We start from the raw sequence: 23,445 nt of genomic DNA on the forward strand, positions 1-23,445 counted from the left end.
GTGTTGATTCCAGATTAGGTATGTATCTGTCATTATGTTAGTTGTGGTTTGTACAGTTGATATTTCAGGTTATTATGTCAGATATGGTTAGGTGCATTGATTATGATAGTATGATCATGTTCTTATTCCCCTACTGAGACTGTATACTTTGATCTCCATGTTTATTTATGGACCATGCACTATCTTGTCTATTACCCACTGAGTTACATATACTCACCACCGCATGTATACATTTATGTTTTCAGGTAGCTTGTAGATGGTTGGTGTCGCTCGGAGTATCCTGTCTGCTGGGTCCTACGTCACATCCGAAGATCGCGCTTGCTTTCTTTGTATATTCTTTTCTTATTTTTGGCATTGTATTTGTGTATAGCCATGTGGTTATCTTATAGTTTTGGTGTTGTATTTGTGTTTAAGTCGTGCCGGCATGCATTGTATCTATTTGTCTTGTGTGGGCTTTCCGTTTTCGTTTCTCCGCTGTGTTGGTTTTTGGTACAGCCGTGTAGGCTGTTTTATATATAACTGCGTGGTTGTGATTGCTTCATTCCAGCCGTGTGGGCTGTTATTATAACTGCGTGGTTGTGTATATAAATATTCCAGCCGCATGTGGCTGATGTATTTTGCTTGTAGTGATGCTTCAGATTGTCAGCCATACAGAGGAGGTGCTGTCGGATTTTTGTCTGGCAGAGACTCCTTTGGGGCGTGACAAGCTGAATAGCTACGTCTGCGATGGGGGTCCTTGCTGCCACAACTCCAGCCGCCACTACCCATGAGTGGCCGAGTGTGGCACGACAGGACAAGCGGCACGCTCCAGCTACCACTACCCATGAGCGGCCGAGTGTACGGCTCTAGCCAACGACCCTCTCAACCACAAGGGAGACATGGTCGACGGCATGCATGCAATGACATGATGCGAATAATGCAACAGTCATCATATATATATAAACAGAAACAGGTATACTACATGAAGCCAGCATGCTCAGCAAGGTGTGTAAATAAACAGGAAATCAAAGCAGGTAAACATGGTATCAGGTGTCCATATATCCAATACCTACTATCTAATGTCTGGTATCTGGTATCCAATACCTACTATCTAATGTCTGGTATCTGGTATCCAATACCTAGTACTATAGTATCTGCTAAATATCATGAATAGCAACGAGAGACTGTATAGATACAAAAACGAGTAGCTCAAAGATTGAGTGGAAGTATCAAGCGCGGAAAAAATACGAGTGGAGTCAAGATAAATACAATATCTATTTGAATATAAAGCTCATGCACTAGGGTTAAAATACTAAAGAGATAGAGCAAGAAATACCCGCCTTTATCTGACGATCGTGATAATTAATCCCACGTCGAGACGCACATCTCGAATTCAAGTCCTGCGATCACATGATATATTTAGCTAATTACATATACAACAACTAGCTAAACCTAAAACCCAATTCTAATTCAATTAGATAACTTTTTAATTCCACCTAATAACCCAAATCTAACTAAATGATAAGTTCCTCTTTTATCCACCAATCAATTCTTAAAACCGCTCCCTTTGCTTACGTCAATTATCCAATCTAGTTTAATTTCATCAACTACTAGCATCATGGATCAAACATACACAATTTATCCACCTAAATCACATCTGAAAATACAATCTAAGATAGCTAATTACTCATTCATCATGTTATCACATCCTAACAGCTCAAATAGAATTTGATCTAATCCATATCAACCTAATACCAACAAGAGATCAAACCAAAACACTATATAACATAATCAATTTCCACAACCCATCATTCCTAATCCCAAACCAACATAGAAATGGAAATCAACTTCCAAACTCACCGAAATTGAGCACTCCATTATTAACCCGCAACCGGAGAAACTCATTGCTGGAAAATGATGGTCGGAGCTACACTTACTGCAGAAACTTGTGGCTGGAACACGGCGGAGCTGCTGCCCCCTTCAACCTCAACATGCCTATTCATAAGAAATACCACTATAATTAGGAATTAAACCCAAAATCTTAAGCCACACTTTTAAACTAGCCACATACAATCAATCGATCATCAAATTTGCGAATCTTGCTAGAAACTTCACATCTGATCAGAAGTAGGATCCCGTACTGGTGCTGGAACCAGATGGACGGCCGGAGGATGATCTTGAATACTCCAAGATCCGGTGAGAAGGCGTTGCTGAACCTCCTTGATCCAAATCTAGTGATGAGGAGGGGAAAATCGGCCTCCACGAGAAGCAGCTAGGGCTCGGCTCGAAGACGAAGAACACCCTCGAGAGGGAGACGACGGTGTTGCTCCAAGAAACGGCACTCGTGTGGCATTCGGAAGCTCTCAATAACCGTCGTCAAGGAGAGGCGATCGACCTTCGGCTGAGTAGGGCACGGACACAATCGGTTGAAGGAAGAAGGGGCCGGCAGTGGAGATCGACGACGGCACTGCTCCGAGAGGTAGCACTCGGGAACCGGCACTCGAAGGTTCTCAAGAATCAACATCAGTGAGAGGCGATCGTCCTCTGGGCGGTGGCCGACAACATCTCGAAGAGAAAAGGGAAGGAGAAGGAAGAACCAGCGCTAGACGGTGGCGTGTGGCGCGACATCGGCTGAGAGAGGGAGGGAGAGTTCGGCGCACGGGTTGCTGGCGATCGGCGTCGGGCTGAGGTGATCGGCAGCGACGCGAGAGAGGAGGGGAAAGGAATCAGGAAGAAAGGTAGTCAGCGTGAAATTAGGGCACGGGTTAGGAATAGGTGAGGTTTTAAACTTAGGGTAAGTCAATTAATCCCTAAGTTGGTTTCCTCGATCAACTCCCACTAAAGGGTATTCTAAACAGGCTTTCTCTAAACCCAATAATTGATCCCCTTAAAATACGTCATACGAGCTCTGATTAAATCCCAGAAAATTCCTAAAAATTCCTGAAAAATCTAAAAAGATTAGTTTTCCAATAACCCTATTTATTTAATTATTATTTGGGCACCGTATTTTACATTCTCCCCCACTAATAAAAATTTGGTCCCCAAATTTACTGCTCAACTCAGGGATCCACATCTAAGTATAACAATCCAACAACATACTCATATACCACTCCATCCAAGTATCATATCAAATCTCCAACTGTCAAAGATGACTCTGTGGGTTATGAGCGCATCCTGCTTCCGCTACTCTCACACTACTGTCAAGCCACTGTAAGTAAATCAATCATCTCCAAAATCCACAACACCTAGTATCAGCAAATCCTCTAACATCCACATTAAGCTCTCAGTCTGTTCATCTGTCTAAAGATGTAAAGCAGTTCTAAAACAGAACTTTATACTCATGGTCTGCTGTAAAATCTGCCACTATCGTAATGTGAATCATGAATCTCCATCCAGTTCAAAACTCGGAGATATACCCTGAGGTCCGATAATCTCTCTATCATATAATCCTGCTACTCGATCTAACGAATCCATCCTACAAATCAATAACTAGAGAGCAAATTCATCAACCAATCACTAATTTCCCAACACATCCTATCCTCTTTATGTCTTAGTAATCCCGCAATAAAGTCCATTATAACATGCGCTCAACTCCATTCCAGTATCCGAATCTACTGAAATAATCTTACTAACCACCGATGTTCAACCTCCACTTGCTGACATACTAGGCATCAAGCTACAAAATCCACGATGTCTTTTTCATGTCATTCAACCAATAGAAACGCTCTAAGTCCCTATACATCGGGTGTCACCCGGATGTATCACAAATCCATATCGAGGTGTTTTCCTACCGGAACTCCTCCTGGAAAAGAAGTGACTCAGGATCACACCCAAACCTCACACAGATATAAAGTATCTCGTAAGTGTTAAGCAACTAGCTCCACACTTTTCCACGTCAGTGAGGGTCATCTATCCAAATGTACCCTCAAGGTCATCCTACCAGGTACATACAATCTATGGTTAAAGTCTCCATATAATAGGATACATCGATCCTCTACAAACTAATCAAGCCAGTAATGGTATGCAGCTAACTCAGACAATTCTCCGTCTGTACAAGTCCTGAACTAAAATGTGCCTTTTTAGGTTATCTAACCGAATACAACCAACCCAAAGGTCAGAATCTTAATGAAATAGAGTAAGTCGGTCTCCTATTGACTGAACTACTGACCGAACTAAGAACATAAGAATGGATCAGTCCTCTACTGACCAAGTCAACAACGGTAAATCGAACCTCTATAGGCTAAAGCAACTAGGATAAGTCGATCTTCTACTAACCAAACCAACAGAGTAAATCAACCCTACTAAGCAAGTCACAAAGGTACATCGGTCCTCTACTAACCGAAGCAACAAAAGTAAATTGGTCCTCTACAAACCAAACCAACTAGATAAATCAATCCTCTACTACCCAAGTCAATAAGAGTAAATCGGTTCTCTACGAACCAAGGCAATACGAGTAAATTGGTTCTTCACGAACCAAAGCAATATGATATTTAGCAGATACTAACCACTACTAAACTAGTGATAACAGAAATTAATAACACTAGTGGTATGGTAAAAGAAGTCCTATGAGACTGTATTCCTTGATCTCTAGTAGGGTCAACCGTGATCAGTGATTGACCCAACACATTTGATGTATGCTACAACCAACTAGACAGGTACTAACAAAAGCATACTAATACATAACATAACTAACATAACAACTATGCATGCACTAACAGAAATGTAAGATAACAATATGCAAACATACCTCCTATAGCTTGGAGAATCCTGTCGCTGCCTGGTCCCAAATCCCGAAAAGTCACATCGAGAAACCCAAATCACGAAAAACCAAATGAAAATAGGCCTCATAAAACCTGTAGCTCTGATACCAATAAATTGTCACGCCCCGAGAGTAAGGTTGTCCGACGAAAATCGGACAGCACCTCCCTTGTAGCAGTGATAAATGAAACCGGTACACATCACCAACAGATAATACATATGCAAATAAAATCACAACCACGCAGTTAATATGCAGCCCACACGGCTGGAAAATCAAACACAGCGGAAAACAAAAATAACAAGTATAAAGTAACAAAAACTCACCGCGGGCCGGCCCGGCTTGACTCCTCGACAAACAACCAAATACAAAATAACAAGTCCACAGCCCAATTATTACAATGCTAAATTCAAAGGTTTAACTCACAATAAAATGAAAACCAAAATCATAGTAACGTCCTCAAATGTGACGTGGGATTGGCGGACAGGATCTCCTAGCGACTCCATAAATCCTTTACCTGCTACTTGGTGAAATTACCAATATACGGGGTGGTGAGTATAAAGACTCAGCGGGTAATAGACTGATAGTGCATGAGTATAGTAAAAAAAACTAGAGATGCAAAGGTATACAGTCTCAAATGGAAATAGCAGATACTACAGTGATATCATAATAAGTGTCCATACCTGAAACCATATCCTAGGCTAGTAGGGGAAGGTAGGTGTAGCAAAGTCCTGCTACAGTACTGCTCATAACTACATGGTATCATGTGAGGTATATACAGGTCAACAGTAAGTAAGCCAGTGTCTAAACACATATCACAGGTATAAATCTCAACCTATGTAAGCATAACAGCATAAATAAACAACAGCAGTATAATCTAGCAACAGCAGCATAGATAAGCAACAACAGCATAAGTAAACAACCAGCAGATATAATAACAACAGCGTATGTACGGATGGTCACCCCGCCCACCTCTCTGTACCACGACCCCTGTATGGTCGAGAGGCCGGATCGATGACAAACTGTACCACCCAAAGGCCGCCACTACTCTCGAGTGACCGGATGGACAGGTGCATAGTAGCTGAATAGCTACGTCTTCGATGGGGGTCCCTGCTGCCACAACTCCAGCCGCCACTACCCATGAGTGGCCGAGTGTGGCACGACAGGACAAGCGGCACGCTCCAGCTACCACTACCCATGAGCGGCCGAGCGTGCGGCTCTAGCCAACGACCCTCTCAACCACAAGGGAGACATGGTCGACGGCATGCATGCAATGACATGATGCGAATAATGCAACAGTCATCATATATATATAAACAGAAACAGGTATACTACATGAAGCCAGCATGCTCAGCAAGGTGTGTAAATAAACAGGAAATCAAAGCAGGTAAACATGGTATCAGGTGTCCATATATCCAATACCTACTATCTAATGTCTGGTATCTGGTATCCAATACCTACTATCTAATGTCTGGTATCTGGTATCCTATACCTAGTACTATAGTATCTGCTAAATATCATGAATAGCAACGAGAGACTGTATAGATACAAAAACGAGTAGCTCAAAGATTGAGTGGAAGTATCAAGCGCGGAAAAAATACGAGTGGAGTCAAGATAAATACAGTATCTATCTGAATATAAAGCTCATGCACTAGGGTCAAAATACTAAAGAGATAGAGCAAGAAATACCCGCCTTTATCTGACGATCGTGATAATTAATCCCACGTCGAGACGCACATCTCGAATTCAAGTCCTGCGATCACATGATATATTTAGCTAATTACATATACAACAACTAGCTAAACCTAAAACCCAATTCTAATTAAATTAGATAACTTTTTAATTCCACCTAATAACCCAAATCTAACTAAATGATAAGTTCCTCTTTTATCCACCAATCAATTCTTAAAACCGCTTCCTTTGCTTACGTCAATTATCCAATCTAGTTTAATTTCATCAACTACTAGCATCATGGATCAAACATACACAATTTATCCACCTAAATCACATCTGAAAATACAATCTAAGATAGCTAATTACTCATTCATCATGTTATCACATCCTAACAGCTCAAATAGAATTTGATCTAATCCATATCAACCTAATACCAACAAGAGATCAAACCAAAACACTATATAACATAATCAATTTCCACAACCCATCATTCCTAATCCCAAACCAACATAAAAATGGAAATCAACTTCCAAACTCACCGAAATTGAGCACTCCATTATTAACCCGCAACCGGAGAAACTCATTGCTGGAAAATGATGGCCGGAGCTACACTTACTGCAGAAACTTGTGGCTGGAACACGGCGGAGCTGCTGCCCCCTTCAACCTCGACATGCCTATTCATAATAAATACCACTATAATTAGAAATTAAACCCAAAATCTTAAGCCACACTTTTAAACTAACCACATACAATCAATCGATCATCAAATCTGTGAATCTTGCTAGAAGCTTCACATCTGATCAGAAGTAGGATCCCGTACTGGTGCTGGAACCAGATGGACGGCCGGAGGATGATCTTGAATACTCCAAGATCCGGTGAGAAGGCGTTGCTGAACCTCCTTGATCCAAATCTAGTGATGAGGAGGGGAAAATCGGCCTCCACGAGAAGCAGCTAGGGCTCGGTTCGAAGACGAAGAACACCCTCAAGAGGGAGACGACGGTGTTGCTCCAAGAAATGGCACTCGTGTGGCATTCGGAAGCTCTCAATAACCGTCGTCAAGGAGAGGCGATCGACCTTCGGCTGAGTAGGGCACGGACACAATCGGTTGAAGGAAGAAGGGGCCGGCAGTGGAGATCGACGACGGCGCTGCTCCGAGAGGTAGCACTCGGGAACCGGCACTCGAAGGTTCTCAAGAATCAACATCAGTGAGAGGCGATCGTCCTCTGGGCGGTGGCCGGCAACATCTCAAAGAGAAAAGGGAAGGAGAAGGAAGAACCAGCGCTGGACGGTGGCGTGTGGCGCGACATCGGCTGAGAGAGGGAGGGAGAGTTCGGCGCACGGGTTGCTGGCGATCGGCGTCGGGCTGAGGTGATCGGCAGCGACGCGAGAGAGGAGGGGAAAGGAATCAGGAAGAGAGGTAGTCGGCGTGAAATTAGGGCACGGGTTAGGAATAGGTGAGGTTTTAAACTTAGGGTAAGTCAATTAATCCCTAAGTTGGTTTCCTCGATCAACTCCCACTAAAGGGTATTCCAAACAGGCTTTCTCTAAACCCAATAATTGATCCCCTTAAAATACGTCATACGAGCTCCGATTAAATCCCAGAAAATTCCTAAAAATTCCTGAAAAATCTAATAAGATTAGTTTTCCAATAACCCTATTTATTTAATTATTATTTGGGCACCGTATTTTACATTATCTATGTATATTTGTGCTATAAATATGTCTAAATTAAGGGTTTTTATGAAAAGGGTAGGGTCAATTTGACCTTCTTTAAACCCTTTTGAATTTATAATGCTAGATAGCCTTTCATACCAAGCCCTAGGTACTTGTTTTAATTCGTATAGTACCTTTTTTAGCTTAAAAATATTGTTTGGGTATTCTAAACTTTCAAAACTGGGTGGTTAGCTTACATAAACCTCCTCCTTAATTTTCCCATTTAGGAATGCAGATTTAACATCCATTTGAAATAACTAGAATCCTTTGTATGTTGCATACGCTAGCAACATCCTAATTGACTCATGCCTAGCTACCAGAGCATAAGTCTCATCGTAGTCGAGTCCCTTGACTTGACTAAACCCTTTGGCAACTAGTCGGACCTTGTTCCTTATTATTTCACCTTGATCATCTAACTTATTTTTAAAGACCCACTTAGTGTCAATAACTGACTTACCTTTTGGTGGAGGTACTAGATCCCAAACCTGCTTCCTATCGAATTGATCCAACTCTTTTTGCATTGCAATTACCCAGTCAGGTTCAGACAATGCATCATTAATGGTTTTAGGTTCAATTTTAAATATTAGTATTATTTGGCTTAAGTTCCTAAAAACTGACCGAGTTTGAACTCCTAAATTAGGATTTCCTATTATTTGTCTAATTAGATGATTAGGGTTTAGTCATATTATTCTTGGATTGTTTTTTTTTTCTATTTGTTTGTTTTGTTTTAATTCTTCTTCTTCTTCTTGATTTGAAGAATTATGTTGATTATTAGTTTTCACATGGTTAATTATATTATTATCAATATTTTCATCAAAAGTGACATCAGTTGTTTCTTCAATTTTTAAAGTTGATTTATTATAGACTCTATAGGCTCTACTTGTAGATAAATATCCAAGGAAAATTTCTTGTTGGATTTTTGAGGTAAATTTTCCTAAGTAATTGTTAAGGTTTAAAATATACACATTACATCCAAAAACTTTAAAGTATTTTACATTTAGAATTTTGTTAAAATAAATTTCATATGTGTCTCATTTAGAGATTTATTTATTATAATTCTATTTTGTACATAACAGACTGTATTAATAGCTTTTGCCCCAAAATATTTAGGTAAATCATATTCATTTAACATTATTCTTGCAGCTTCTTGTAATGTTCTATTTTTACGTTCTACTAGTCCATTTTGTTGTGGGGTCTTGGGGCATGAAAATTTATGATAGTAGCTATTTCTAGACAAAAGTTTGTAAAATTTTGATTTTTAAACTCACTTCCATTATCAGTTCTAAATTTCTTGATTTTGATTTCTTTTTCGTTCTCTATTTGTTTGTAGAAGTTACTAAATGTTTCAAATAGTTCATATTTGAGTTAAGAATTTAACCCAAGTATATTTGAAGTAATCATCTATTATAACTAAGCAGAAAGACTTCCATTTAGTGATTTTACTCCATGAGAATCGAATAAATCTAAGTGTAATAATTTAAGTATTTTATTAGTTCTATTTTAATTAGTTAATTTATGAGTTGATTTAATTTTTTTTCCTTATTGAAAAGGGTTGCATATTTTATTTTCAGGGGGGGTAATTTAGATAAACCTCTAACTAAAGCATTTTTATTTAATTTTAGTAAATTTCTAACATGGGTGTGAGCTAATCTTCTATGCCACAACCATGTTTCTTCATGTTGTGTCAAAAGATACTTGGGTGAGGTTTTTGGAAAATTTATTGAGTAAATATTTTTATCTCTAAATCTTTTTAATAATGTATTGGTTGAACTATTCTAACTTAGTAGGCATTCAAAGGATAAAAATTTTACTTTAAATTCAGAATCGCATAATTGACTTATACTAAGTAAATTATAATGAAAATATTCAATAAGTAATACTTTCTTAATTAATATGTTCGATCGATTGTAATTGAATCTCTCATGTACCAATTACCTTTAACTTGTCGTTGTTCCTAAAAGTAACTGGTCCTAGGTTTTTGAACTTGATACTAGTGAATTTGTGTTGATCCCCAATAATATATTTGAAGCAGCCACTGTCCAAAATTCATTTGTCCAGAGCTTTGAATTCCTACATATAACATAGGAGTTAGACCAAAGTTTGGTTAATGGAGTTTTAAGTGTTTTGAGTTTAACTGGAGTTAAGTTATTAAGTTAAAAAATTTAGTTTTACTTAAGTATTCAGTTAGGTGTATTAATTTTAGTTTAAATTAATTTTTAACTTTTAAATTAACTTTAAGTTTTACAATAATTTTAATTAAGTTTTAAATTAATTAAGCTTTAATTAATTTCAATTAAGTTTTTAAAAATCATTTTAATTAAGTTTCAAAATAATTTTAATTAGGTTTTTAAAATAATTTTAATTAATTTTTTTAAAAATAATTTTAAATAAGTTTTTAAAATGATTTTAATTAGTTTTAAATTTTTTAAATAATTTTAATTAAGTTTTTAAAATAATTTTAATTAAGTTAAAAAAATAATTAAGTTTTAATTAATTTTAATTAAGTTTTAAAATAATTAATTTTTAAAAATAATTTTAATTAAGTTTTTAAAATAATTTTAATTAAGTTTTTTTTAAATAATTTCAATTAAGTTTTTAAAATAATTTTAATTAAGTTTTTAAAATAATTTTAATTAAGTTTTTAAAATAATTTAAATTAAGTTTTTAAAGTAATTTTAATTAAAATTTTAAAATAATTTTAATTAGGTGTTTTAAAAATAATTTTAATTAAGTTTTTTTAATTAATTTTAATTAATTTTTAAAATTATTTTTTAAAAATAATTTTAATTATGTTTTAAAAATAATTTTAAGTTTTTAAAATAATTTTAATTAAGTTTTAAAAATAATTTGGTTTTACTTAATTTTAAGTTTTGTTCTTCTGAATATTGATTAAATTTTAACTAACTCAAAATTAAAGAGTTAATACTTTTATAGAATTAATTATTAGGTTAATTTAAAATTGATTTAACTTATTAAAAAGGTTGTTTAACGCGTGTTAGATTGAAACTTAACTTTGGGTTAATGAAGCAAGTTTTCTAAGGATAAGTTTTCAGTTAGTGGCTAAACATATGACCTTCTTGTGTGTCAACGGTGGACCACTTTGTGAATACTTTTCAAATTAGTCCTGCCCAAAAAACTTAATACTAGATTTTTTTCTAACTAGCCCATGTTTGACTAGGGTAGCTTTGGCCAGATCCACTAAGTCTAGTGCACCAGGTAGAATACACAAGATTTAGCCTAGACATGCCTTCGACAAAGCTTCCTTGGCGTACATCATCCCAATTAGGGTTTGGTAACTTTTATAAATTAAGCAGAAAAGTAAATCTAATCCTAAGCATGCATATTTGATTAATCAAGTTGGTTGAACATTTTTCTTATTTGCTCTTCCTGAGTTATAGCTTATATATGGTCTATCTAAGTAGTGAATTTGACTCTTAGGAATCAAATAAAGAGTTGGTTTGATTGGTTTGGTTAAATATTTTTTAGGAACCCATACTTGGACTTGATTTCTAATATTTTGACTAATTAAAGATAAATATGGTTTGTTGGTTTTGTTTGGGTTATAGCCAAGTCCCGATTTGTTGTGCATGACTCGTTGCGACCCAAGTTGTAAAATACCATAAAATTAAATAATAATTATAATTGGACGAAAAATCTTATTGGATTTTTCCAGAATTTTTAGAAATTTTTCGGGATTTAAACGGAGTCCGTATGACTCATTTTGAGGGGATGGATTCGGGGTACAATGAAAGCCTGTTTGAAATACCTCTTAAATAGGAGTTGATTAAGGAATAAACTTAAAGGTTAATTAAACTAACCTAAGTTTAATAATCCCTAAATTCCCGAATTTCTCTCCCGATAACTCCTCTGCCCGAGCTTTCCCCTCTCCGGCGATTTCTCCTCTCATCCTCTCGGTGTCGCCGGCGCAAGCAACCACCGGAGCTTTGAAGGGAAAACAAATGGCTGGTTCTTCTTCCTCAGCTCTCGGTTTCCTCTCTCCCGATTGCTCTCTCTCGCGGATGACCCGAAGTCGACGGAGGACGACTCTTCCTCGATTGTCTCGGCCTCCTCGCGTCGATTGAGGACCATCACCGGAATCTCGAAGGAGCTGAGGCTGTCCAAGCCTTCTCCAGTGAACTGATCACTACCTCGACAATTTCTTGCGGGCGATCAATGGTGGTCCGGCGGAGTTAGGGCACAGCGAGATTGGGATTGCGTCGCCCCCTAGCCGATTGACCTCCTTCAGTTCTCTTCTTGGATCTAATCACTGGTGCATGCTCTGTGCCCTTACCTCAGATGGATTGAAGTGGGCGATTGGGTTAGGTAAGTGTCCTTTGGACCCTAATGGATTCAAAGGTTTTATTGTTGTGTGATGTTCTTCCTGTTCTGTATTGGAGGAAGGCGTCAGATCGAAGTATTGGAGGATTGCACTGTTGCCGATCACTGCCACTCCAATCCTTAAAGCTGTGGAGGTCACGGGTGAGAAGGTAAGGGGCTGTTGAGGTGAGTTTGGTACTGTGAATTCAGGTTTCAACAAATCCTTTGCTATATGATTGGATTTATGGTTTGATCTTGGAAGAAATTCGTGTAGGGTTCTTGGTAGCGGTTAGCAGTGGTTCTTGTGGGCTGTGAGATTCAGAACTTGCTACCAAAACCTCACGGTAAGTGATTTCCAGAGAGGTATCTCTGTTATTCGCATTAGTATGGGCTAAGTTAGGTTTTGTAAGGGGTTGTAGGGTTGTTCTTACTCAGTATGTGTTGTTGAATCCATGTTGATATTGGACTAGGGATTTTGGATTGGAAACTATGGATATGAGTGAGAATCTAGAGGTGAATCATGTTGGAGTTTGTGATTGATTGAGGTTTGTATTGGGTGGTATTTGTGGATATAGTGATTGGTTAATATAGATTGTTATGTGATCATTCTTTGGATTATTGGATTGATTGTTGGTTGGGTTATTAGATGTGATGGTTTGGTTAGTTGTTGATGATGATAGGGTGTGATGTGGATTGGAGGAATTATTGTAGTTGGATTAATCGAGGTGGATGAACTATGTGGATTAGATTCATTTGTGTTTTTGGAGATTAGTTTGTATTTCGATGATGAATGTAAGTAAGTTGTTCTGATGGATTCAAGGATAACCTATTCTAATTGAGTTGTGCGATTAAGGATTGTTTGGAGGATTAATCAGAGATCAGATTTGATTGGAGTGATCCTATTGGGTTAGGGATTTTATTTAGCTATTTAATTCATATGAATTTAGCTAAATAAAATATAAATATACTGATTTCTGCAGGACTTTGATATGGGATGATCATCATGACGTGAGATTTATTCAGGACACGATCCACGTAACAAGGCGGGTATTTCTTCCTTGGCCTCTATGTAGATTTTCTTGTACTTAGTGCATGGATATTATTGGATGAATTAGGCTGCTTTATCTTATATCATGATCGGTTGCTGTTCCTCCTGCATGATACTTATGCTTGACCCTTGTGATGATCTATTTTAATTCATATACAGTCTCCACTCTTGATATCTACTCTGTTGTGATTACACGTGTAGAGTATGGCTTGTAGGGATTGTCGGGTTGTTGGTATTCCCATGCTGATTGTGTAAGATACCGTAAAATCAAATAATAAATATTATTGGACGAAAATTCTTATTAGATTTTTCTGAAATTTTTAGAAATTTTTCTGGAATTAAACGGGGTCCGTATGACCTATTTTGAGGGGATAGATTCGGGATACAATGGAGGTTTGTTTTGGAATATCCATTTAAGTGGGAGTTAATTGAGGAATTAACTTAGAGGTTAACCTAAGTATTTAAATCCTTAATTTCCGATTTCCTCTTCTCACTTTCTCCTAATTTTTCTTTCCCCGATCTCCTCTCCCAAGCCTCTCGCGCAACCTCTTCTTCCCCGACGCCAACGTCGCAAGGGAGATGATCGTGCCGGCGCCGGTTGACCCTCCATTAGCAGGTAGATGGAGCTCGATCGCCGGAAGGAAAGGGCCAACGCTTGCCCTCACGCGTGGTGCCCTAGATCCTGTTTCTGCCACCTGATTTCCTTGTCGTCGTCGCCCTTCTTGCGCCGCCGATCACCACGAGTTCACTGCTGGCGACGGTCTTCTCCAGTGTGTCTCGGCCGAGCCTCCCTCTTCCTTCTCTCAAGGTGTGGAGCCTCTCCTTCTTCTTGCCGATCTTGTCACCGTGCCCTAGATTGCTGACACCGAGTCTTTCTCGCCGAGCCGGATCACGCGCGCGAGCTCTCTTCGTCCCGAGACTCACCAGCGACTCAACTCCTTCCCTTCCAACCAACCGCCGCCGTCCCTTTCCTGTACCTGATCGCCGACCTCTCTGCTTCTAATCACCAACCTAGCTTCAAGATTGATGTTGGGTTTGATCCTTGGTCTATTGTGAAGTGTCCGGCCAAGCTGCATTGATCCGGCAATGTGACCGAAAGGTGAGGGTTGAGGAGTTTGATCTCGTGATCAGTTATGGAAACGTTGATTTTGATTTAGGGTGTGTTGAGGTTGCATATGGTTTGCTGTGGCGGTTCTTGTGGGGTGGAGGGTTGCTGCTAGGGTCCGGTGAGGCCATCAACTCCGGCAGTAATCTTCTCCAGCAGTAAAACACCAGTTGGGGCATCTGGATTGAGCTAAGGTTTTGTTGAGGTGAGTTTAATGTTGTGAATTAGGGGTTCAACAAATCCTTTGCTATATGATTGGATTTATGGATTGATTCTTGGATGAATTAGTGTAGTGCTTCTTTGATAGTTGACGGCATAGAACTTCTTGGGTTGTAAGATTCAGAATTTTGCTGTCATACCTCAAGGTGAGTGTTTTCTGGTGATGTATCTCTAGATCCTTCTATTATTATTCTGTTCTATCAGTGTTGTTAATGGATATTAGATCATGTTTAGTTTAGAGCACATGGGAGCATGTAGAGGGATTCGTTGTAGTTGGATGCTCTTGTGTTGGATTAATTGATGACTGGTAGGTTATGTATTGGATTAGATTAAGCATTCTACATGGATTGTTGATGATAGATTGTTGATGATGGTATTGGGTTAACATAGATTGTTGATGATAGATTGTTGTAATCTGTGTAGATTAGTTGAAATGGATGAATTGTGTGAAGTTGATTCATGGTTAAGGAATTAGAATTCAACTTTGATATATTGATTTGGATTGAATCTTGGATTGATTTGTGGATTTAGAAGGATTTTTGATGAGTTTGGATTAGTGTTGGATTGATGATGAATTATGTGAGTTAGATTGAGGATTATTTGGAGGATTTATCAGAGATCAGATTTGAGTGGAGTTATCCTAGTTGAGTAGGGATTTTATTTAGCTATTTTAATTCATGTGAATTTAGCTAAATAAAATATGTAAATATTGATTTATGCAGGACTTTGATATGGGATGATCATCACGACGTGGGATTTATTCTGGACACGGTCGACAAATTAAGGCGGGTATTTCTTCCTTTACCTCTATGTAGATTTTCTTGTACTTAGTGCATGGTTGTTATCCGATGGATTAGACTGCTTTACCTTATATCATATCTGTTTGTTGACTTCCTGCTAGAGACTTATGCTTGATCTTTGAGGTGTTCCATTTAATTCATATACCGTCTCAACTCTTGATATCTACTCTATGGTGATTACACGTGTAGAGTATGTCTTGTAGGGATTGTCGGGTGGCTGGTATTATCATGCTGATTGGGTATATGATGTGGACTGTACATAGGTGGGTATGTGTATAGGAGTCATCTGGTTGACCGTGCATTTACATGTGGTGTGTATATCCGTATTTGTTATGTACTTTTGGAGGAGTGTGTTGATTGCACGTCTGTGGTTTATACACGTGTCCGATGTGTTTTTATTGGAGGATACATGTTGATTGTATATGTGGGGTTGTCCATGTGTGTCTGATATGTTCATTGGGGATTATTGGTTGATTATACATGTGTAGTTGTATACATATGTTTGGTGGGATATGTGGAGGTATCATGACGATTATACTCATGTTGGAGGTATTTATGAGGTTTGGGGTTGTTGCATGGATGATGATTATATATATATATCATGTTCATCATTCATTGCATCTGATGACCATTGTCTCCCTTGTGGTGAGAGAGTCATCAGTTGGTTTGGTTTAGCACCGCCCACTCGGCCACTCATGGGTAGTGGTAGTTGGAGCAGTTGCTGCTAGTCCTGTCGTGCCACCCGGTCACGAGGTTTAGTGAGATCCGGCGTTGTGAGCAGTCAGGGACCCTGATGCTATGTAGTTAGATAGCTACTAGCGGACTGTCCGCCTCGACCACTATATAGTGGGCTGGAAGGTAGTACAGTCGTCACAGACCCAAGCCTCTCGGCCATACAGGGGTCGTGGTGTCTGGAGAGGTGGCGGGGGTGACCATGGAGCATGCATACGCAGTTATTATTCTTGCATTTGATGCGCGGTGCATCTGCATTTGCATACATGCCTAGTAGATACTAGTTGCATGTGATTGTCGTTGTTGCACTTGATTGAGATATGGTTGTTGCATTTGGTTGCCATACTGCATACATGTCATTTATTTTACATGTATATGCAGTCGTACTTATATTGCACAGGTGTCACGGGTATATCTGTTGCAGATCCAGTGAGTTTACCGATCTTTGTACCTTGTGTCGATTCCAGATTGGGTATGTATCTGTCCTTATGTTAGTTGTGGTTTGTACAGTTTATATGTCAGGTTATTATGTTAGGTAGGTTCAGATGCATTGATTATGATAGTATGATCATGTTCTTTATTCCCTACTGAGACTGTATACTTGTGATCTCCATGTTTTGTTTGTAGACCATGCACTGTCTTTTCTATTACCCGCTGAGTTACTTATACTCACCACCGCATGTATACATTTATGTTTTCAGGTAGCCTGTAGAGGGTTGGTGTCGCTCGGAGTGTCCTGTCTGCCGGGCCCTACGTCACATCCGAAGATCGTGATTGTTTTCTTTTGTATATTCTTTTCTTATTTTCGGCATTGTATTTGTGTATAGCCATGTGGCTATCTTATGGTTTTAGTGTTGTATTTGTTGTATAAAGCCTAGCCGGCTAGCAGTGTGTTGATTGTGTTGTATTGGGCTTTCCGTTTTCGTTTTTCCGCTGTGTTGGTTTTTAGTACAGCCGTGTGGGCTGTTTTATATATAACTGCGTGGTTGTGATTGTTTCATCCCAGCCGTATAGGCTGTTGTTATAACTGCGTGGTTGTGTATATAAATATTCCAGCCGCATGTGGCTGATGTATTTTGCTTGTAGTGATGCTTCAGATTGTCATCGGTACAGGGGAGATGTTGTCGGATTTTTGTCTGGCAGAGACTCCTTTGGGGGCGTGACAATTTAGTGGTATCAGAGCGGGTACGATTCCTGTTTTGTTTTGTGTTCTATTTTCGAGATTTATTTGATACCAATTTTTGGTATCAGAGCAGGTACGATGCCTGTTATTCGTGTTTTTAGATTTCGTGTTTCGGTTTTCTTGTTGTGACTTTCGGGTTTTGGGACCAGGCAGCAGCAGGACATCTCCAGGCTATAGGAGGTATGTTTGCATATTGTTATCATACATTTCTGTTGGTGTATGTATTGTGGCCCATGATAGTTTGTTATGACATGTGTTAGTACTCTTCTGCTAGTACCTGTCTTGTTATTTGTTGCATGCATTTCATGTGTTGGGTCAATCACTGATCACGGTTGACCCTATTGGAGATCAAGGATTTACAGTCTCAAAGGATTCGTCATATCATACTACTAGTTGTTTTAGTGTCTACTACGACTAGTTGGTTGAGCGTTAGAGTCACATATCAGTCTCTGTTATTATTAGCTGCGTAGTGGATGATATCTATATACTCATATGAACTCAGTTAGTAGAGTACCGGTTTACTCCTTTTAGTTCGATCAGTTTCGGATTGATTTACCTGATTGACTGATGTAGTTGTGGTTTGACTTACCTTAGTTGGTTTCGTACTCTTTTCGGTTCGATCAGTAGAGGATTAATTTAGATTCTTTTTGGTTATGTCTGTAGAGGACCGAGGACTGATTTACCCTGGTTGACTTTAGTAGTTGGGTATCGATTGGCCTTAGTTTCAGCAGTGGATGATTGATTTACTCTTGTTGGATTGGATAGTAGTTGACCGATTTATTTTATTAGTCCGACCAGTAGGGGGCTGACTTACTCTATTTTTAGAGGTTCCTATCTTTGGGATGTTTCATATTTGGTTAGATATTTTGACTTGTACCGGTGTAGAAAGGATTGAATTAGCCGTATACCATTGTCGACTTGGTCAGCCTGTAGAGGATTGTCGTATCCTATTCCATGGGGACTTTGACTATGGATTGTCTGTACCTGGTTGGAGGACTTAGAAGGTACATTCAGATAGGATATTGCACGGTGTGGAAAAGTGTAAGGCTACGTGCTTAACACTTATGAGATACAATCGTTACTTGGGTGTATGAGTTGGAGAGTACATTTGGATATATGATTTGTACTGACGTAAAAGAGTTGAAGTTAGCTGCTTAACCTTTACGTGACCCTGTACCACGTGAAGGAAGAAGCAGGGAATGATTTTTGTTGGAGATCAGGTCATCACTTAGTGATTTCCTTGAGGTGTTTGGAGAGAGAGTACTTCTTTACCTTGTGTGGATTGCTCGATACTGGAAGTTACTGAACCTCAGATGGAGCAATCACAGTATGATGGGGTACAAGACAATGGTTAGATGACTCAGCTAACATTGTCTATATCAGGTGGCTCAAGACCTTGACCATGTGATCATTTTATCAGATCTTGTAGTCTATATCTCAGATTAGAGGATTTGACCTTTTATCGAAATTTGTCGAGGGACATATATGGGATGATTATGAGAGTTGTGGAGATACTTTCTAGATAGGTAGACTCTTAGTTAGAAGATTGTGTAACCCTTTGACCTTGGATTGACATTCCTTTACTATGGATACTTGATTATTAGAAAGGATGAGATGATGAGATTTGACAGACTTTATGGATACATTTAGTTTGTTGGCAGTAGGTGTTGAGGGTTGGATGCTTTCGTCTTTCTCTATCATTGTTTAGGAGACTATTTAATGTGATTGATTGATATTGAGGATGATTTTGATGATGGATATTGGGAGGTCAGGTGTGGTGATGGGTTGCCTTTTGATGATCTATTAGCGGATATTTGACTTGATCTATTATTTGGTGTTTGATGTTGATAGTGACATGAAATGTAATATGTTTGTGATAATTATGGATTTGGTGATTTGTAGTTGGTGATAAGATCACAGAGTTATTGGGGATCTTACGATTGAGTGAGTTCGCCTGTTGTATGGATATTATGAGTCATTGGTATTACCATTTAGGCATACCGTGACCTAGATGTTTATGTGGACTCGATGTACTTAGTATTCCTAGGGTGATTAGATCATTTTTCATTGTCTCCATTGACGATGTTGTGATCTATTTTCGATCCGAGGTGGATCACGTACACTAGCTTCGCATAATTCTAGAGATGTTTCGACGGGAACATCTATATGTGAAGTTCAGTGGTGCGTATTTTGATTATCTTGTGTGGGATTTTTGGGACACATTGTCTCTGGTAGAGGAATATCAGTGGATCATAGATAGAAGTTGTTACCAGTTGGGAGTAGTCGTAGTCTATACAGGAGACTCGTAGTTTCTTTGGTTTAGTTGGATATTACCGGAGATTGATTGAGAATTTCTCTAGCATTGGTATGTTGTTGACTGGATTGTTTAAGATGAGTATGGAATTTTCCTAGATAGATGCTTACGAGATCAGTTTCAGGAGTTGAATCGAGAAGCTGATAGCTACACTTGTCTTAGTAGTACTTTCTAGTGTAGACGGATTTGTACTCTACACAGAGGTATCATACCTAGGTTTGGTGCAGTTCTGACATAGCATGAGCAGAGTAGTCTCGTGCTAGTAGTTAGAATCTCGTATAATGAGAATTAGATTCTTTATCTCTATAGGGGATTATGTGTTTCCAGTATCACTTCTTATCCGGGAGAAGTTTCTGCAGGAAACAACTCATTCTAGATTTGTGGTATATGTTGTATAGAGATCTGGAGTGTTCTTATTGGTGGATTTCATGAAGAAAGACATCGCGGATTTTGTAGCCTGATGTCTAGTGTGTCAGCCTGTGGAGGCTGAATATCAGAGACTAGCAGGATGGTCTTTGTTGATTCAGGTACTAGAGTGGAATTGAGAGCATGTTTGACGGACTTTGTTGTGGGATTATCCAGGACTTGGAGAGGATATTTTGGTTTGGGTAATCATTGTTGGGTGGCGACTTTGCTCCCTAGCCATCGATTTGTAGGACGGGTTCTTTTGGATTGAGTAGCAGGATTATACTCTAGAGAGATTATATGATCTCATGGTATATCTCTGAGTGTTATATTAGATGGAGATCCATAATTTTTCATCTTGATTTTGACTGTGGTTATAGCAGACTTTGGATTACGAGCTTCGCTTGAGAATAGATTTTTCACCCTCAGACTGATGGATAGTTTGAGCACTTTATACAGATGTTGGAGGATCTGATGATAGTGGATTTTTAGATTTCAGAGTTAGTTGATTTATCCACAGTTGGTTAAGGTACAGTGTGGAAGTAGCAGATGCAGGGTGTGCTCATAGCCACAGAGTCATTGCTATTCATTTGGAGGTGGATTATTATGGTTGGAGATTTATTCATGTTATCTGGATGGAGTGGTATATGAGTATGTTGTTTGGTGGTTACCCTTGGATGAGGATCCCTGAGTAGACCAGTAAATTTGGGGACCAAATTTTTATTAGTGGGGGAGAATGTAAGATACCGTAAAATCAAATAATAAATATTATTGGACGAAAATTCTTATTGGATTTTTCTGAAATTTTTAGAAATTTTTCTGGGATTAAACGGGGTCCGTATGACCTATTTTGAGGGGATAGATTCGGGATACAATGGAGGTTTGTTTTGGAATATCCATTTAAGTGGGAGTTAATTGAGGAATTAACTTAGAGGTTAACCTAAGTATTTAAATCCTTAATTTCCGATTTCCTCTTCTCACTTTCTCCTAATTTTTCTTTCCCCGATCTCCTCTCCCAAGCCTCTCGCGCAACCTCTTCTTCCCCGACGCCAACGTCGCAAGGGAGATGATCGTGCCGGCGCCGGTTGACCCTCCATTAGCAGGTAGATGGAGCTCGATCGCCGGAAGGAAAGGGCCAACGCTTGCCCTCACGCGTGGTGCCCTAGATCCTGTTTCTGCCACCTGATTTCCTTGTCGTCGTCGCCCTTCTTGCGCCGCCGATCACCACGAGTTCACTGCTGGCGACGGTCTTCTCCAGTGTGTCTCGGCCGAGCCTCCCTCTTCCTTCTCTCAAGGTGTGGAGCCTCTCCTTCTTCTTGCCGATCTTGTCACCGTGCCCTAGATTGCTGACACCGAGTCTTTCTCGCCGAGCCTCCCGACCACACCACTCCACACGATGTAGCCGGATCACGCGCGCGAGCTCTCTTCGTCCCGAGACTCACCAGCGACTCAACTCCTTCCCTTCCAACCAACCGCCGCCGTCCCTTTCCTGTACCTGATCGCCGACCTCTCTGCTTCTAATCACCAACCTAGCTTCAAGATTGATGTTGGGTTTGATCCTTGGTCTGTTGTGAAGTGTCCGGCCAAGCTGCATTGATCCGGCAATGTGACCGAAAGGTGAGGGTTGAGGAGTTTGATCTCGTGATCAGTTATGGAAACGTTGATTTTGATTTAGGGTGTGTTGAGGTTGCAGATGGTTTGCTGTGGCGGTTCTTGTGGGGTGGAGGGTTGCTGCTAGGGTCCGGTGAGGCCATCAACTCCGGCAGTAATCTTCTCCAGCAGTAAAACACCAGTTGGGGCATCTGGATTGAGCTAAGGTTTTGTTGAGGTGAGTTTAATGTTGTGAATTAGGGGTTCAACAAATCCTTTGCTATATGATTGGATTTATGGATTGATTCTTGGATGAATTAGTGTAGTGCTTCTTTGATAGTTGACGGCATAGAACTTCTTGGGTTGTAAGATTCAGAATTTTGCTGTCATACCTCAAGGTGAGTGTTTTCTGGTGATGTATCTCTAGATCCTTCTATTATTATTCTGTTCTATCAGTGTTGTTAATGGATATTAGATCATGTTTAGTTTAGAGCACATGGGAGCATGTAGAGGGATTCGTTGTAGTTGGATGCTCTTGTGTTGGATTAATTGATGACTGGTAGGTTATGTATTGGATTAGATTAAGCATTCTACATGGATTGTTGATGATAGATTGTTGATGATGGTATTGGGTTAACATAGATTGTTGATGATAGATTGTTGTAATCTGTGTAGATTAGTTGAAATGGATGAATTGTGTGAAGTTGATTCATGGTTAAGGAATTAGAATTCAACTTTGATATATTGATTTGGATTGAATCTTGGATTGATTTGTGGATTTAGAAGGATTTTTGATGAGTTTGGATTAGTGTTGGATTGATGATGAATTATGTGAGTTAGATTGAGGATTATTTGGAGGATTTATCAGAGATCAGATTTGAGTGGAGTTATCCTAGTTGAGTAGGGATTTTATTTAGCTATTTTAATTCATGTGAATTTAGCTAAATAAAATATGTAAATATTGATTTATGCAGGACTTTGATATGGGATGATCATCACGACGTGGGATTTATTCTGGACACGGTCGACAAATTAAGGCGGGTATTTCTTCCTTTACCTCTATGTAGATTTTCTTGTACTTAGTGCATGGTTGTTATCCGATGGATTAGACTGCTTTACCTTATATCATATCTGTTTGTTGACTTCCTGCTAGAGACTTATGCTTGATCTTTGAGGTGTTCCATTTAATTCATATACCGTCTCAACTCTTGATATCTACTCTATGGTGATTACACGTGTAGAGTATGTCTTGTAGGGATTGTCGGGTGGCTGGTATTATCATGCTGATTGGGTATATGATGTGGACTGTACATAGGTGGGTATGTGTATAGGAGTCATCTGGTTGACCGTGCATTTACATGTGGTGTGTATATCCGTATTTGTTATGTACTTTTGGAGGAGTGTGTTGATTGCACGTCTGTGGTTTATACACGTGTCCGATGTGTTTTTATTGGAGGATACATGTTGATTGTATATGTGGGGTTGTCCATGTGTGTCTGATATGTTCATTGGGGATTATTGGTTGATTATACATGTGTAGTTGTATACATATGTTTGGTGGGATATGTGGAGGTATCATGACGATTATACTCATGTTGGAGGTATTTATG

The 23,445-nt window shown here is 39.2% G+C and overlaps 2 long non-coding RNA genes across 4 annotated transcripts; both read left to right on the plus strand.

Moving 5' to 3' along the window:
- Positions 1–14,662: 14,662 nt before the first annotated feature.
- On the plus strand, positions 14,663–15,606 carry LOC122002095. 2 transcript variants are annotated; one of them, XR_006117585.1, is made up of 3 exons: positions 14,663–14,797; positions 14,881–14,957; positions 15,534–15,606. It is a non-coding gene; the product is annotated as an uncharacterized LOC122002095 (long non-coding RNA). The 2 variants fall into 2 exon arrangements; XR_006117584.1 differs by having other exon boundaries at positions 14,886–14,957.
- Positions 15,607–21,227: 5,621 nt separating this feature from the next.
- Positions 21,228–22,898, plus strand: LOC122002094. 2 transcript variants are annotated; one of them, XR_006117583.1, is made up of 4 exons: positions 21,228–21,862; positions 21,939–22,073; positions 22,162–22,233; positions 22,810–22,898. It is a non-coding gene; the product is annotated as an uncharacterized LOC122002094 (long non-coding RNA). The 2 variants fall into 2 exon arrangements; XR_006117582.1 differs by having other exon boundaries at positions 22,157–22,233; positions 22,810–22,892.
- The last annotated feature ends 547 nt before the right edge of the window (positions 22,899–23,445 follow it).

This window comes from Zingiber officinale, chromosome 7A (genome assembly GCF_018446385.1).
Source record: "Zingiber officinale cultivar Zhangliang chromosome 7A, Zo_v1.1, whole genome shotgun sequence".
In the NCBI taxonomy this organism is placed as follows: domain Eukaryota; kingdom Viridiplantae; phylum Streptophyta; class Magnoliopsida; order Zingiberales; family Zingiberaceae; genus Zingiber; species Zingiber officinale.